The 18,494-nt window shown below is 39.8% G+C and overlaps 1 protein-coding gene across 4 annotated transcripts in view; it reads right to left on the bottom strand.

The window, feature by feature from the left end:
• The window catches only part of fmn1 (formin 1), a 367,109-nt gene extending 353,028 nt beyond the window's left edge, over positions 1-14,081 (bottom strand). For 2 of the 4 annotated variants that reach the window (XM_043697987.1, XM_043697990.1), the window contains exon 1: positions 13,702-14,081. The gene's annotated coding sequence lies outside the window, so the exon portion shown is untranslated. The remainder of the gene's footprint in view (positions 1-13,701) is intronic. The other 2 variants (XM_043697988.1, XM_043697989.1) reach the window with 2 other exon arrangements.
• Positions 14,082-18,494: the final 4,413 nt, after the last annotated feature.

The raw sequence follows: 18,494 nt of genomic DNA, 5'->3' as shown, positions 1-18,494 counted from the left end.
ACAGAAGTTGCTGGAAAAGCTCAGCCGGTCTGACAGTATCTGTGAACAGAAATCAGAGTTAACATTTCAGGTCCAGAGACCCTACTTCAGAACTGAATACATTGTACACAAAGATGTAAAATCTTCAGTATCTTTTAACCCAAACAGATGAGAAAATATTACAATATTTTATAGTAGTAAGGTTTTACACTAACAATTAAAATGACTTTAAGGAAGTCAAACATATTAATAAATGAATAGTTGAGAGCAGTGTACAGGAGAGTAAATTAAGATCAGAACCACAGCTCCAAGTCACATAACCATCCATAGCGTCAAGACAGGATAAGAGGATCTGGAGTATGGAGAGGAAAATATTATTCTGTTGTGTTATGCTCACTCTTGGTTTAACTGAAAGAAAGACAAATGTAGAGAGAATTGATTGTACATTAAAAGGGCTGGAACAAAAGTCAACCATTTGACAAAAGTCGCAGTTAATGAATTCAGTCATACAAGACATAGAAGTGAAACAACAAAGGTTTTAAGGCAGATGTCATACTTGTTCCACACAGATGGAAATAGAAATCTAGAAATTCTGGATGCCCTTTGGCTGTTTGTACACACCTGTGCCTATTATTGATTTTGAAGAGCAAATGGTCAATTACTTTCAGTAAACAAATACAGCTTATTTTGTTTCCTGTGCAATTAGAGCAGCAGAGTTGGTAAACATATCTCATTGTGCTTTTTTATATAAGTACTGAGTGGATTGCTGTCTTTCCCAACAAATGAACTGTGTATCTAATCACTTAAACTTTCCTGTTATCAGTTCTCTTTACTTGATGAGCTTACAACACTGCAATACTGCATAACCACCTTTAAAAACATAGAATAAAATGCCCCAGGTGATTCAGGGAGATCTTATGCACTTTTAAAAAGAAAGTTGGGAAAACTGATTTTTTTATTTCTCACTCAGTTACTTCCTTCCCTGTTCAGAACTTCCTTTTTTGCAACAATTCACGATTCAACTTGTGATCAGTGACAGGGAATTTCAGTGAAATTCTTCTTATTCAAAGTGGCAGGACAAATAATAACAAGTATAATGCTCAAAGTTTGTGTCTGCAACACTAAGGGAGGAGAATTTGCACAAGACCAGAAGTTGCATTTGTGTGCAAGGACCACCTGAATATGGGGTAAAAGTCAAATAATAAGCAAGGAAAAAGTGATTCCCAGAAATCAGGGATGAGGGGTTATTGTTCTCAGGCTACGGAGGCAAGGTCTTTTACCTTTGTTACAGTTAAGAAAGTTAATGAGCAACTTGATCAAGATCTTCAATATTGCAATGATGTAAAAGATGAAGTAAAAACACAAGAATGTAGAGACTGGGAATTGAAACTGAAAAGGAAAATGCTAAAAGTATTCAGCAAGGCCTGGCAGCATTTGGACAGCAAAATGGTTAATTGCCAGGAGGCTTCAGACGCAAGTAACTCATTCCCATTGACTGTGGTAGGTCCACAGCCATTTAAACACTTAAATTTGCTGGAGGTGGAATTTGCATCTCATGATCAGGAGTAAGTCCTGTCTCAGACAGCAACAGCTCTATAGTTCCAACAATGTCACAGGGAATGATGTTGCTGTTGGGTTCACAGGCAGTACAGCGATCTCAAGATCTGGGAACACAGGCCAAGTTAATTCATGGCAGAGTCAAGCTTGGACATCTTGGATGCAGTAAGGAAGGCAGTGACGGAAGGGCATATCCTTCCTGCTCAAAACCCAAGGCGGCCATCCCGCCCACTTTCTGATCTCCTTCTGGTCAGTCACAAAATTAATTGGCTACTTAATGCCATCAATTAGGAAGAGGGTGGGTTTGTCACAATAGGCCTCACCCCTCCCCCCACATCCTGTGAAACTTCTGAATGGGCATGTCGGCAGGCAGCAGTAAGGCTACCCAGATAATTTTGCAGACCCTCTCGCACCTGATTTACAAACCTGCCAGCCGGGACCCCATTAGATTTTTCCCCAATTGCTGAAAGGTCATTGACCTTTCAGCATCGGGGCATTGACCTGAAATACCGTGCAGCACCTTGGGGAGGGACAAGGGTCTCGGAGGTCTGCTGGAGCACCAGACAGAGCCTTGCAGCTGACAAATCGGTCATCTGTCATTCAAATACTGACATGACCAATACCACCAAACCTGCCAGTTAGGGGGGGGCCAAGAAATTCCGTCTATCAGCAGTTTTCTCTCTCCACAATCCAGCACTTTGTTTTATATAGAAATGTTGAAACTATTGCACAGATCTCAGGCGCTATACTTTTAAAGGCAGCTGGATGACTAATGCTTGTTTATGGTGAAATATACTCATAGTTGACCGACTCATTGCATGTTTTCTTAACTACCTGCCTGAAAACTGCTGACTGAACAGAGTGCAAGACCTTTTATAGTAGAGTGTCACGTCATAATCTTGGATTACAGATCCAGACTACAATCTAAGCTGTCTTATTAGTATACTTAGGTAGTTGTTATTAAACTTCCAGATATCTGCCTGAATAAGATCCAGAGTCACTGTGGGCTAGCAGATAGAATACATCATATCATGATGGTCGCAAGTGGGCACCGATGGCTCATTGCAGGTACTTGGTAGCGAAGGCTGAAAATTGGTTGTAGTTGTCCTTTCTAAAACACAGTCACCCACTATCAGAGTTCAAAGCTGTAATTCACACTATAACATCCAAGACTGAAGGTCAGACTGTGTACTGAATCACGGTAAAGAGATATAGTTGTGAGTACAATTTCAAGGAAGTAAAATAGGAGTCTACTGTATGTCAAATTACAAAATTTTGAATTAACATGAGACTCAGGGTAGTTGTAATTTATCAAAGCAACCCTGGAACGAAGTATAGCTAAAACACCAGTTTAAAAACACAAACACTCTCCATATCATTAAGGCATTAGCTGCAGACAGTTAATGGTCAACTCTGACATTTTATTTTCTTCTGAAACAATGTGAAACAGAAATGGCATGTGTGACAACTCTGCAATACATTTTTTTCCTAATTGTCACATATTCCCGCTACTCAGCTACTTCTTTAGAAAAACAACAGGAAAGGATGAACAAGTAAACAACTGGGAAGGGAGTGGCACTTCAGTGACATTCTTTATGTAACTGAAAAAAATCTGTTTTAACTTCATAGATCAACAGCTGAAAGAGAAAGACAGGTAGTTAAACTTTTTGATTTGGAAAATTAAGAACTGAGAAGAATCCAATCCTTCTATACTGTATTTCCAGCAAAGATCACAAAGATACTGAAAAGTATGTCCAATTTTAAAGATCAGCTTGAGGTCCAAGCCAACTCCAGGATTCATAAACTTAAGCTCATGGATAATGCCAACAGCTAGGTGAAAATATTGATCAAATTATTGCCAAAACTTTGATACAAAAGGTAAGGAATGTGATTTTGATGAAAAGGTTTTGGAACTGGTCATTGACTCTGCACCCATCAAATTTTTCCAAAAATCACATTTCTCGAGAAACTCAGAGAACATACATCAAAGTACTGTTGGAGGAAGGACACAAGTTCTACCAGCATGCACAGATCTACACAATATAGTGATCCATGAGATAACAGATACATCAGTTCAAACTTTAAAGATTTCAGACTATATAACAAACTCTCTACCAGACTTGGCTAACCACACTGCACCCTGCCCCCCACCCCCCACCCCAAACATAAAAGACAGGGTCCCCCTTGTCCTCACTTTCCACCCTACTAGTCTCTGCATCCAATGTATCATCTCTAACACTTCTGCCAACTCCAGTTGGATCCCACCACCCAGAACATCCTCCCCTCCCCACCTTCCACAAGGACCATTCCCTTCATCACTCGCAAAATTAGGGAACATTTCACTGAGCATCTTAGCTGCACCCATAAGGGCCAGCCTGACTACATGGTCACCATCCACTTCAATTCCCCTTCCCATTCCCTCTCCTCCTTTGCCACAGTTAGGGAACATTTCACTGAGCATCTTAGTCAGGTAGTCAGGCTGGCCCCATAAGGGCCAGCCTGACTACCTGGTCACCATCCACTTCAATTCCCCTTCCCATTCCCTCTCCTCCTTTGCCACAGTGAATCAGACTACAAATTGTAGGAACAACACCTTATCTTCCCCCTGGCCAGCCGATAGCCAGGAGGATTCAAAATTGAGTTGTCCAAGTTCAAATAATCTCCCCACTCATCCCAAGACTCCTTTTTCAGCCCCACCTCCTCCCTTCCATCCCATCTCCTGACCAGCCCTTCCAGCTAACAATCAGATTCATTCCTCCCATCAACCAACTAGGTCACCTATCACTACCTCACCACTCTGCCCCTTTCCCCACCTAAAACTCTCCTTTCCCCCTTTATCTGCAGCTCCCCCTAACCCGACCTCCATTCCTGAAGGGTTATACTTGAAATGTTGACTTCTCTATCTCCTGATGCTGCTTGGTTTACTGTGTTCTTCCAGCCTCCTGCTGGTCTACTTTGGATTCCAGCATCTGCAGATTTTTGTCTCTAATGTTTACCTCGGCTGGTTTGATTCATTGGAAAGTATGAAGGTGATGCAATATTGCATTTGAAAATTATACCGAAACAAGCACCGATCCTTACAAGATCAGCATTCGTATTGAAGATAATTTTAAAAGCTGCAAAGAAGGATTTTAAAAAATAAAATAATATAGTGGAAAAAGAAGAGTACACAAGAAAGTTAATCAGTAATATATCAGCAGTATGTGAGATCTTCTATAAAATGTTTAAACAAGAAGAAAAAAAAAAGTTAACAAAGTGAATGTGATCCTATAGAGAGAGTGAAGAATTAATGATGGAAATAAGGATATGGCAAATTAATTGGAGTAACAATTTTGCAATGGTGTTCATTTCAGAAGATACAAGTAACATTGCAGAAGCAATGATAAATCAGGATTAGACAGCAAAATTACCGTCACCAGTGAAGTGGTACTAAGTAAATTGCTGACAAGTGCTAAGGTCCTGCTTCATTTTATTCTAAGGTCTTAAAAAAAGTGGTTAATGAGACAGTTATATTAGTTTATATTTTCCTAAAAACCCTTGTCTGAGGGATAATCCTATTAGATTGAAAGCTAATGAATGTAACTCCTTTATTTACAAAGAGAGGGAGAGAGATAGCAGAAAGCTACAGGCCAGTTAGCTTAACATCAAGTTAACATAAAAAAAATGTTAGAAGCTATAACTAAAGCAATTGTAACAGGGCACTTGGATAAGCTCAAGGTAATCAGGCAGTCAAGCTGGCTTTGGGAAAACAAAAATCATCTTTTGATCAGTTCGTTGTTTGAAGTAGTCCAAAGATGTACAGCTTAGGTGGACTGGCCATGTTAAATTGCCCATAGTGTCCAAGGATGCGCAGACTAGGTAGATTAGCCCTTGGAAATGCAGGGTTACAGGTATATGGTGGGTTGGGTTTGGAGGGGGGTAGTTAGCATGGGTGGTCTGAGTGCAATGCTCTTTGGAGGGGCAGTTTGGACTCAATGAGCCAAATGGCCTTATCCTGTACTGCAGGGATTCCATAAAGTAACTTGTGCTGTTGATAAAGGAACTGGTGAATATATTGTATTTAAAATTTCCAGAAGCCATTTAATAAGGTTCTACATTTTTGCAGGGAATAAGAAAGTAGAGGGTAATAAAAGCCAAGTTCGCCATTGGCCTGCTCTCTCTCTAGAGAGACAGAGAGAGACATCCTCAATGACTTAAGACATTTTAGAAAGGAGGTCAATGAAGGGATGGGAGGTGTGATTGCTAAATTTGCTCATGAAACAGACATGGGTAGGAACGCAAGTTGTGAAGAGAATACAAGAAGGCATTTAAAAAAAGGTATTGATAGATTATGAGTAGGCAAAAAATGGCAAGTGGAGTATAATGTAGGAAAATGTGAAATTGTCCCTTTTTGCATGAAGAATTTTTAAAAAGTATACTATCTAAATGATAAGGAATTGCAGAACTGAAATGCAAAGATATCTGGGTGTCCTAGGCTCTAAATCTTAAGAGACTAGTATGCAGGTACAGCAAGTAATTAGAAAAGTTAATGGAATGTTATCCTTTGTGATGAGAAGAATCAAATACAAAAACAGGGGAGGTTATACTTCAGCTGCACACAGCTCTGGTAAGACCACACCTAGAGAGTGATTGCACAGATCACCTTATATAAGAAAGGATGCAAATGTGTTGGAGGTAGTTCAGAGATGGTTTACTAGACTAATACCTGGATTGAGAGAGCAGTCTTATGAGCAAAGGTTGGACCAGTTAGGCTTGTAACTGCTGGAAACTAAGACTTAGAAGAGGTGATTTGATTGAGCAATACAAAACCCTGAGGGATCTTGACAGGGTGGATATGTTTCTGTTGGGAGAATCCAGACAGAGAAATCACTACTTAGAATCAGGATCACCCATTTTAAAACAGAGATTGGGCAAAATTATTTTTCTTAGACAATTGGGAGAATTCAGAAGTCTTCGTGAAAAGATGGTGGAAGCACAATCTTTGAATATATTCAGTGTAGAGGTAGATAGCCTTCATCCCCTTGCATAATAATATAATCAGGTGTAAGCATAAATGTGGATTGGAAGTTACAATCAGACCTGCAAAGATGTTATAAAATGGCAGAGCAGGTTGAAGAAGCTGAATGGTGTACTCCGCCTGCTAATTTGTGTTCATATTGTATATGAAACTGTTTCAAATCTTCATCTTTGGTCTTTGCATTCCTTTGTCTGGTTTGGTGTTGGATCTTGTTTCATAAAACTCTTGGAATATCTCACTATATTTGAATGACACTATATAATTGGAAGCGCACATTGCAGCTGGAGAAATGTCCAGTTACCAGTGTTTACAGGTTTAAATATTGTTTGCATGTCCAACTTCATAGATGGAAAATATACATACAAGAGAACAACATTATCAGTGGCATGCAGAACCATCCACTGAAAACTCTTTCAGGCCCCTGAAATACATATTATGGCCTCTGTTTTTTTTTACAAAAATCCCAAAAGAAATTGCAACCTTCTTAACAAGATATAATGCCATTAATTCCTTTAACTGTTGGGCTGCCAAATTAATGGACGTTAAAGAGATTGCTGGAGGTTGTCATCAGTTTACAGCTTTGTTTGAATCTTGCTGTTCAATCTTTCCCCACTGTGGCTCCCCATTCTTTAGTAATTATCAACCTTTGAGGGACCATCATTCCTTTCAATTACTTTCCCACCCCTCTGTACCCCCAAGCTCTTGGTGATCCCTGCTGCCATCCTGATCAACCAATCATGTTGTTCATCAGTGTGCAGAGTTGCCTATATAATGTTATCACACCTACAGCTTACCAGTAAATAAAACAGCCAACAAAAGTTGCCTGTGTTATCAACACTTCCATTAGGTTTGTGCAACATGCACTGCCTAATACTCTTCCCAATTTGGAATCATGTAATTTCTAGAATACAGTATCACTTGCTCTTTCATCTTGTGCTAATACTTGCAAAAAAATGTAAAAGGTACAAGAAAGTTATTGGAATCATTTCATACATTCAAGACATAGCAAGACTGTCTGTCCAGGAAATGAACTTTTTAGGAACTGCTATCTGAATAGAGACGTTTTTAGTGCAGAGAGGAAATGTCCTCTAAACGAAGCTTTGGTTATACAGTTGGCCTGCATTAATTCATTTTGGAAGTTCAAAATGAAAAAAATATCAAGATGAGCAATGTTCATTCGAGGGATGAGTATAACATTCATCCATTAATTTCAAATATTTGTTCTAAGTAGCAATATAACAGCATAGCATACTTCGAAGTGTTATGTAGGATAATTATTTCTAAATCTGAACACAAGGGAGCAGCAGTTATATAGTGCAAGATCAAGAATCTATCTGGTTCCAGTGAAGAAATCCTGACAACAGAAACTCTGTTTTCAATCTTTACTAACATGATGTTATCATCACAGACACAGAATAATAAATGACTAAAGTGTCACAACCTGTCTGTACTGTCAAATATATTCTTGCAAAAGTTCAATTCCTTCTGCAGAATTCTTTCACACAAGTGTTCATGGAATTTAACAAATGGGATTTAGCTCTTTGTTTTCGCAGATTATTTATGACATGCTTTTTAGAAAATCAATTATGTCAAATCAGTTAGCACAAAACTGTATATGCTTATAGAAATTAAAATTCATAGCAGAAGCAGTATTTGTGGTGATGTGATAATTCAACAGAACATAAAGATAATATTCTTAAAATACAATGAATTAGGGTGGTTTTCTCTACTGAAAACATTTTACATCCATTACTTGCTTTTGAAAATTTCCATATGTACATGACCGCAAGCTACTTTCAGACTCACTGTGAAATACAGTACTTCAGATAATGTCAGGTTATATTCCTGAAGGCAGTTAAATAAAAGAACATTGGGCACCTCTGTTTATATATAATTCCAGCACAAATCTGATCTGTTGAAAGGAGTCATGGATTTTAATTAAATTTGATCTGGGAATGCTCATGTGAATTGGATATATTTGCATTTTCTTCATCTTGGAAGTATCAGGCTGTGCATGTCTACTCCCAGACTATAACCTATAAATCACAATGTCCTGCAATGGCGAGTTGGAAAGTTGTGAATTCAAGCTTCAGCCCAGAGGTAATTTCCACATGAATATTTTGTCAAACAATATTTCATTATCAAAGGGGCCAGCTTTTGAAGATGTTAAACCAATGTCCATCTGTCCCCTACATTACGTATAAACTCCCCAGTGGATTCTTGTCAGAAGAGGTGTCTATCTGATGTCCTGGTCAATACTCTTTTTATTTGAATTGATGGAAAACTAGTATATTTGGCCATTCATTTCATTGTGAGGCCGTTATTCTGCAGAAATCGGCTGATGAGTTTCTTAGTTAACTACTATGACTGCACTTAGAGTATTTTGTTGAGTGCAAAGCATTTAAGATGTCTAGATATTGAGTAAGGCACTAAAATGTTCACCTCAAAGCTATTGCATGCTTGCCACAAGGCACATTATCAAGTTACTAAATGTACTGAAATGTATTGACAATAAACATGTTATTTCTCCAATATAATTTTAAAAAGTTCTCAATATTAAAACAAAAGGGTTGCATTTCACTGATATAGCTGTGAAGTATCATTGATATTTCATAGCAATATCAGTGATATGCAACCCTTTGCTTTAATATTGAAAACTTTTTAAAATTATATTGGAGAAATAACATGTTTATTGTCAATATCACTTATATTTCACTGGATTTGCTATTATTAACTTACAACTCAATTTTAAAATGACAAATTTTACCTATTTAATTTTGTTTAACTTTTCCTCTATCCTGTTCCCAACTTTTAATGTTTGATTTGACACCAAATTCTGGACTTTTAGCCCAAATTCTAAACTCTGGAATATCTTACACCTCTGCACCTCACTTTCTTCCTTCAACACAATCCTCAAACCAGTGACCTCTTTTCCTCTAGAGCAGTAATTAATGGAGGCAATAGAGGTCTTCCCTACCTTCTGAAGAGGTGGCAAGAGTATCAATCAGGCACTTAACTAGCCAGTGGCATACTTTCTCCAGGGATTCTATCAAATATCTGGACAGGTGATGCTGAGGTCCCATATGCTGAGAGGTGCTGGAGAGACAGTCACTGCTGAAGGTATGACACCCATTTGAGGCCTAGGATCAACCAAGCTCAGGTGAGTGAACATAAGATGGAGATGGGATCAGCAGCAAGTGGCTCTCAGCAGCTATCTCCCCCTTCCTGATGTTGGATCCTTTTAGATTACTTTACAGTGTGGAAACAGGCCCTTCGGCCCAATAAGTCCACACCGACCCGCCGAAGCGCAAACCACCCATACCTCTACATTTACCTCTTACCTAACACTACGGACAATTTAGCATGGCCAATTCACCTGACCTGCACATCTTTGGACTGTGGGAGGAAACCGGAGCACCCGGAGGAAACCCACGCAGACACGGGGAGAATGTGCAAACTCCACACAGTCAGTCGCCTGAGGCGGAAATTGAACCTGTGTCTCTGGCGCTGTGAGGCAGCAGTGCTAACCACTGTGCCACCCACAGTGATCAGGTACAGAGTGCCTTTGGATAAGGGACCCCCACCTTACTCTCACGTATAAAGATAAAACTATGGATGCTGGACATCAGCAACAAAAACAAATTGCTGGTAAAACCTAGCAGGTCTGGCAGCATCTATGGAGAGAAATCAGAATTAATGTTTTGGATCCAGTGACCTTTCTTCACAACTGATGGTAACTAGGAAAACATTGGTTTTCATGAAGAAGATAGGGAGGGGGAAGAGGATAAAGTGTAAATGATAGATTGAGATACCCATACGGGTGTCTGCAGGAAAACCTGACAGAGTTTGTTTTGTGGGCTTCTGCAATAGACACTCTTTTACCATATGATTTGATGCCATAGAGTTTGCTTTCTTTATAGACTGGTTAAGGAGAAGGCAAAGTTAAGGACTATCTTCATGTTGAGACTGCAAAAGTTGTATGACTATATATTAATAATGGATATTGCTATACATGATAATCAAAGATGTTACAGGCTCTGATCTTACAGTTATATTGTTACAAGAGGGAATGGTGGAGGCTGATACAATTGCAATATTTAAGAGGCATTTGGGTGGGTATATGAATAGGAAGGGTTTGGGGGGGGGGGGGGGGGGAGGGAGGAAAATGGGCCGGGCGCTGGCTGGTGGGACTAGATTGGGTTGGGATATCTGGCTAGCAAGGACGGGTTGGACCGAAGGGCCTGTTTCCATGCTGTACATCTCTATGACTCTATAGATTAATCTATTCCTTTGTGGTCATGTGCATGTGCTTTCAATTTTCTTTTATTCTTGTGTGTTCTAACTCCATTTACACAGTCTTATTTATACTCAGTGATGCACAGCTCCAACAACATCATTGCAAGGGTGCTCCAGGGTTCTGAAGCCTTTACACACCAGAGATGGCCAGTTAAGTGGGCATTAAGTACCCATATGGTCAGGTGAATTGGCCATGCTAAATTGCCAATAATGTTCAGTGCATTAATCAGGGGTAAATATAGGGTAGTGAAATGGGTCTGGTTGGGCTACTCTTCAGAGAGGGTCAGTGTGCACTTGATGGGCTGAAGGGCCTGTTTCCATACTATAGGAAATCTAATCTAATCATCCAATTATCTAAAGGCCTTAATGGGCAATGGTACAGTAGGGCTATTGATGTGCCTTGCTGCCATGGGGACTTTAATTGGGACAGTGGCAAAAAAGTGGGCAAGTGCTCTCCCATCATCTATCCCACCTATTTAAAAGCTCCACTTTGCAAAACCATCATGGGAGGGCATGAAGTTCCTTTAATGTAGTTTGGTATTCTATTTTATCTAATAATGCTCCTGTTAAGTGCTTAGTAAATGTTTTATCAGCTACTTGTTGATTCAAGGATGATTTCTACTCAGGCTCATGAAGTTTCTACATGGCTCTTCATGTCACTGAACGTGTAGATAATCAACACACAGATCTTTGATGCTCTGGGTTGTAGCAGAATCCAAAGTGATGAAGGAAATGCATTTACTTTCCTCCTTTGCTACTATTCTACCTCAAGTGTCAGAGTGTTTTATTATATTAAAAAGAACTGTATAAATAAGTTATTATTGTTGAGCTCATTATCTAATGTACCTTCCTTCTCTGATCTTCCAGTGTGTATTTCTCAATCCATTAATCACATTGATTAAAAAACAGACTGTGTTTATCCAGTATTTCATCAAAGCCCTAGATGTCTGGTTACCTTCACAGCGCTGTAAGCAGCTCTCACTTCTAAAGAATTAGATAGGAAAATTAAAAACTAAACTTGTAAAATGTAACTAAAGTGGGATAACATAAAAGGGAGTCTCTGCTCTAGATAGATATGGTCCATTAACTATATATAGAGTCAGAGCTGTACAGCATAGAAACAGACTTTGGTCCAACTCGTCTATGCCGACCAGATACCCTAAATAAATCTACACCTATTTGCCAGCATCTGGCCCATACCCCTCTAAACCCTCCTTATTCATATACCCATCCAGATGCCTTTTAAATGCTGTAATTGTACCAGCCTCCACCACTTCCTCTGGTAGCTCATTCCACACACGCATCACTCTTTGCATGAAAAAGTTGCCCCATAGCTCCCTTTTAAATCTTTCCCCTCTCACCTTAAAACCTTTATCCTCTAGTTTTGGGCTCCCTCACCTCGGGAGAAAAGACCTTGTCTATTTACCTTACCCGTGGCCCTCATGATTTTATAAACCTCTATAGGGTCACTCCTCAGCTCCGCTCCAGGGAAAATAGCCCCAGCCTTCTCAGCCTCTCCCTATAGCCCAAACCCTCCAACCCTGGCAACATCCTTGTAAATTATTTCTGAACCCTTTCAAGTTTCACAACATCCTTCCAATAGCAACGAGACCAGAATTGCACGCAGTATTCCAAAAAAATGGCCTAACCAATGTCCTAAACAGCTGCAACATTGACCTCCCAGCTCCTATACTAAATGCTTTGATCGATAAAGGTAAGCATACCAAAAACCTTCTTCACTGTCCTATTTACCTGCGACTGTACTTTCAAGGAACTATGAACCTGCACTACATGTAAAGTGAAAATATTTTCTGGCTAAAATAGTTGTGATCAGCTGATACATATCCAAAGTCAAAATTTCCAATTAACTTTGTTTTTCATCTTTCACAAGCAAATTTCTGTCCATATAGGAACCGTTAATGCATTAAAGGCATGCCCATCTAAGCATACAAATTAGGAGCAGGAACAAGCCATTCGACCCCTTGAGTCTTTTCAATGTTTTTATAAGGACCTGGCTGATCTGATTATGGCCTCAGCTCTACTTTCTGCCTAGCCCCTGTGCCTTTTTAACTCCCCTTGCAATCAAGATTCTATCTCTGCCTTACAAATATTCAAAAGGCCCTTTCTCCACTACTCTCTCGGGAAGGAGGTTTCACAGACCCATGAGAAAAAAATTCTTCCAATCTTCATCTTGAATGGTAGACCTTTTATTTTTAAATTGTGTTCCCCTGTTCTATACTTCACAACAAGAATTCTTTCAGCATCTACTGTCTCAAGTTCCCTGTTAATATTCAGTAAATATCTGAGTCAAACATTTTTGTCTTCATGCCTAACCCAAATTCAGTAACAGCACTTTGATGGTTATAATCTATTATTTAAGACTTGCTATTAGGGTAACAGGCATATTTGTTGGCACATTTGTTTCACTTATTGAAAAAGTGCATCAGCCCGGGAAACGAGTAATACAACATTTTTATATTTCCAAAACTCAATTTATGGCCGGAATAAAACTTTCAGAGAACAGCCACATCTTTAATCAAGTAAAAATGTTATTTAAAAAAAAGTGTTAACAGAGCCAAGCTTTCTCAACAGTAGCAAAGAAGATGCAAGTTAAAATCTAATACTTATTCCCGGAATATATCATGGTCCTATAGTCTATTTATTAACAAGAAATTGGCAAAAAAAAAAGAACTTATACTGCAGGGCAAATTACATGAAAGGGTTAACCCAGATTATCTGCGGCAATATTCTAACAAAATGAACTTAATTAGTTTGTTTTTTTTTCTGTTACGCAGTCCACCTGTTTATAACGTGTATTTAAAGAGAATTGTTATTCTTTTTAAACAGTTTACCTGGTGTCTAATGAGACAGATGCGATTGACCGCAGAGGTTTGCTTTAACTTGCCTGGGTCGAGATGTTGCTACCTCGTCAACAGCATTAGCTCCCCGAGCAATCCGCTTCTCACATCGGCAGCAGCTGGACCGGGAGGAGGGAGAGAGTGACAGCGAACTCACCCAAACAGATCAACCTTCCCAGTAGCGCCCGACGTATCAGCTTGGCATTGGGGGGCTGGAACTTGGCGTGACGAGCCTTGGAAAGGATTCAGCAGCCGTGAGTTAATCTTATGGGTTATTTATAGAACAGGAAAGAGGAGGGGAAGCGACGACAATATGAGAGAGGGGGAAAAACACACACACCTCTGCTGACTCGTTCTCTCATCACACTGCACCTCTGTAAGTGTAGTGCTTGCCTCTAAATGTCCCTTTTCATTTTATATAATGCCTCCTGCAGGCAGCTTTTTACATTGATCAACATCGATGATCGAAGCTGAGGGTTAGCTATAGCAGGATATGTAGTCATATTTCTAATTATAATATTCGAAAACTAATCGGCAATAGGAATGTAACTTCCAAGGTATAATCAGTAGGATAATGTATATTCCATATTACTACTTAGATGCAGCTAGGCAAATACAGTAATGCAAATTGGAGCAAGGACCCATAGCAATGCCTTCTTTTCCAAAACACTACCGCATACATTCAAAAGCCTACTTGCGAATCACATGAGTTTTATGTTATATAATTAAACTTCCCTGTCATCTTTTAAATGGAAACAATTATCAAAATATTTGTCTTAAGCGACTGACAAAGCTGAGCAGATACGAACTGGCATAGTTTGTTACTGAAGTGTGTGACAAACAAGTCAATGTGCCCTACATTTCTACAGGAAAACAGATTGGAATGAGTGCAAAAATCATGTCACTTCATCAACCCAGAATTTACTGCTTTTGCTTTTTTGCTGCTGACTTAGGTTTAATTTCCGCACTATGCAAGTCAAATTTTCTTAACGCCGCATTTGGCTGGAAGTGAGAGTCACGGTGGCGTCAATGAGGCATCTGTGCCTTCCTGAACAATAGGGACATCAGTCTTTTATTTTTAAAAGAAGCAGAGAATGAAATTAAGTGAATTTATAGTTTATAGTAATGATAAGTAACATGATAGAAACTTTGCAGAAAGAGGCCATTTGTATCAATGTATTTCTTGTTGTGGACTAGGTCAGAGCTCCTCAAAACATTTAAATGAAGGTAGCCCAGATTGTAACTTTTTTATGGTAAAGGCAGATGTAAAGTGAATATTCCAGGAGTGATGCAGCTGGTCAAACCACTCCACTTTAAGCAGAGAGGCTGAACAGGCTGGGGCTGTTTTCCCTGGAGCGTCGGAGGCTGAGGGGTGACCATATAAAGATTTACAAAAATTATGAGGGGCATAGATAGGGTAAACAGGCAAAGTTTTTTTTCCCTGGGGTCGGGGAGTCCAGAACTAGCGGGCATAGATTTAGGGTGAGAGGGGAAAGATATAAAAGAGACCTAACGGGCAATTTTTTCACACAGAGGGTGGTAAGTGTATGGAATGAGCTGCCAGAGGAAGTGGTGGAGGCGGGTACAATTACAACATTTAAAAGGCATTTGGATGAGTATATGAATAGGAAGGGTTTGGAGGGATATGGGCTGGGTACTGGCAGGTGGGACTAGATTGGGTTTGGATATCTGGTCGGCATGGACGGGTTGGACCGAAGGGTCTGTTTCCATGCTTTATACCTCTGACTCTATGACTCTATTACGGGTGAAACACAAACAGAAGAAAACAGAATTTAGAATAACAACGTATTTGATAACCCAACTGACATGATATCGCAACTTAACAAAGCTGTTTCAATCCCCGCAACATCACATAAACACACTCCTGAGAAAAAAGTAAATTCAAACACAGATTCTTACAGGCAGGTGAGATTTCAAAGAGAAAGTTCAGGCAAGACCTCTTTTCACTAGAGCTGTATCTCTAGGTCTCCAGCAGTTTTCTGAATGCTTGCTAAAACAAACCAAACTAGAAAAAAAACCTGAACTGGGAGCACAGGCAACTCCCCTACCATTGTTCAAAGTAGATAAAAACAAGGACTGCAGATGCTGGAAACCAGATTCTAGATTAGAGTGGTGCTGGAAAAGCACAGCAGTTCAGGCAGCATCCGAGGAGCAGGAAAATCGACGTTTCAGGCAAAAGCCCTTCATCAGGAATAGTGGCAGAGTGCCTGCAGGGTAGAGAGACAAATGAGAGGAGGGTGGGGGTGGGGAGAAAGTAGCATAGAGTTGAAGAGCTTCAAGGCAGAGGAAATGACATGGGAATTGCAGTGGGAGAGGGACTCTCTGAGATTCTTGTAGTAACTATTTTCTGACAAATCTGCACCTCTGCTTTTAGGACCCGTCTTGAGGAAAAATAAATCAAGGACACATAACCTTGTTAAAGGGGCAGCATCATCACATTCTCTTCACGCCAGATATAATTGATCTTGTTCCAATGCTCTTTTTCCCCTTACACATTTTTTGCCTTTGCCTTTGAAATATGGTGATTGACTTGTCTTCAGGAGCCCTTTGCAGTAACACATTGTCCATGTGAATAACACTTCCTAAATCATTGGTGCAAAAATTTGCTTAGAGGATCTCCATTAGGCCAACCAAAAACAGAAGACCTGGGTTCACGTCCTAGCAGCTCCAGATGTGTGTCACAACATCACTGAACAGATTGATTAAAAAATATCTGCAAAGATCAAGCACATATAACGATGAAGGCACTTAGTATCATCATTATTTGACCTACTGGGCAAATTTTCTGGATAAATTGCTACTTTCACATTGTTAAATGTTGGAGGTGGGAACCATGTGTTTTAGGCAAGTGCCATTCTTTCCTCTTTTTAATGACTCCTTGCAATCAGATATTTAGTATGAAAACCCCATGGTGGATCACGCTGTCTCACATCTACAACTGACTTATATCTACCATTATCTGACACGTACTTTGGAACTTGAAAAAGCACAGACTGAAGGGAAGAATGCTCCTGAAAGTGCACTGTCACTTGTTCTCACTTTTTGAGAATCATCATCTGTTCACTTTTGTTAATTTAAAATTCGTAAGAGTAGACACTGTCAGTTTGTGGTGATTTCTTCATTTGATTTTAAAGGCTGAGTTAGAAGAAATCGTATTCGGCTGAAAACATTAACTCTATTCTTTCTCCACGGATATTACCAAATCTGCAGAGCTTTTGAAGCACTTTCTGTTCTTATTTGATATCTCCATCAGCTGATATACTGTGCTTATGTTTTAGATTCTTGGTTGACAAGGGAGTCAAAGAGTATAGGGATAACTGAGGGGAGGGTAGTACAGTTGAGACCATAATCAGATCTTATTGAATGGTCGAGCAGGTTTGAGGGGCTGAATGACCTAGTTCATTTGTTTGCATGTGACTAATGGTGTCACACTGTGTGGTACACTGACCCTGACTGAGATGAATAAGTGCAGATAAAGAAGTCCAACCATGGAAATAATTCAATGGAGAACAACTTAATGGCGTAGTTTTGCTAAAGAGAATAGAAATACAGATTTTAGAAATCTTTGTAAAGACAAAGCCTTATGTGCATTAAAAATTGGTCTATTCATCGGCAGAGGAGCTTACAACCATGTTATTTGCAGGAAGAAAGCTACTTCAAATTCTGCAGAGTTTTGATAGGCAATATCAAAACCCTAAAGACAACTATGGATTATTTAGTCACCTTAATGAATGGTACAGCTTGGTCTATCTGCAGTAGCTTCTGTCACCAGTTGTGTCATGTGACCTCAATGATTCCCTCAGCTTGGGACAGACTAGAAGTGCAAATGGATAAGGATTTCATTTGGATCACACTCCTAGAGTCTGTCTTCATCCAACTTAGTGGATTTCAACCTAGTATGAAGTAGTTGCAGTGGGAAGGCCCCATCTCTCAGGATGAGATAATATTGGGATCCTTGTTACCCCTGAAATCTGATAATGACAGGTGACCCCCAACCACAGAGTTGCTGAAATTTGCCTTTCAATGACCATGCTGTAGACTGTATCTGTTAGAGTTCCAGGAATGTGACCTAGTGAGTGAAGAATAGTTCCAAGTCAGGCTGGTGTCTGGTTTGGAGGGGAATTTGCAGGTGGTGATGTTACTTGAGTCTGTTGCCTTTTATCTTCTTAGTGGTAGAGGTAATGGCTTGCAAGAATCTGCCAAAAGTTTAAGTAGATCTTGTTGCTTATAGTAGATTACATCATTGCAACTGTGCATTGGTGCTGGAAGAAGTGAATGTTTAAGTTAGTAATTGAGGTGCTAATCAAGTGGGCTGCTTTGTCTAGGATGGCGTCCAGTTCTCGAATTATTTTGGTCGAGGCTATTTCATTAAATGCCTGACCTCTGCCTTATAGATATTGAACACACATTTGGAGGCAGGAAGTGAGTTACATAGAACATAGAACATAGAACAATACAGCACAGAACAGGCCCTTCGGCCCACGATGTTGTGCCGAACATTTGTCCTAGCTTAAGCACCCATCCATGTACCTATCCAATTGCCGCTTAAAGGTCGCCAATGATTCTGACTCTGCCACTCCCACAGGCAGTGCATTCCATGCCCCCACCACTCTCTGGGTAAAGAACCTATCCCTGACATCTCCCCTATACCTTCCACCCTTCACCTTAAATTTATGTCCCCTTGTAAAACTCTGTTGCACCCGGGGAAAACGTTTCTGACTGTCTACTCTATCTATTCCTCTGATCATCTTATAAACCTCTACCAA

This window comes from Chiloscyllium plagiosum, chromosome 10 (assembly GCF_004010195.1).
Source record: "Chiloscyllium plagiosum isolate BGI_BamShark_2017 chromosome 10, ASM401019v2, whole genome shotgun sequence".
NCBI classification, from domain to species: Eukaryota; Metazoa; Chordata; class Chondrichthyes; order Orectolobiformes; family Hemiscylliidae; genus Chiloscyllium; species Chiloscyllium plagiosum.
The sequence above is the reverse complement of the archived record's forward strand: the minus strand, read 5'-3'. Positions and strand labels throughout refer to the sequence as shown.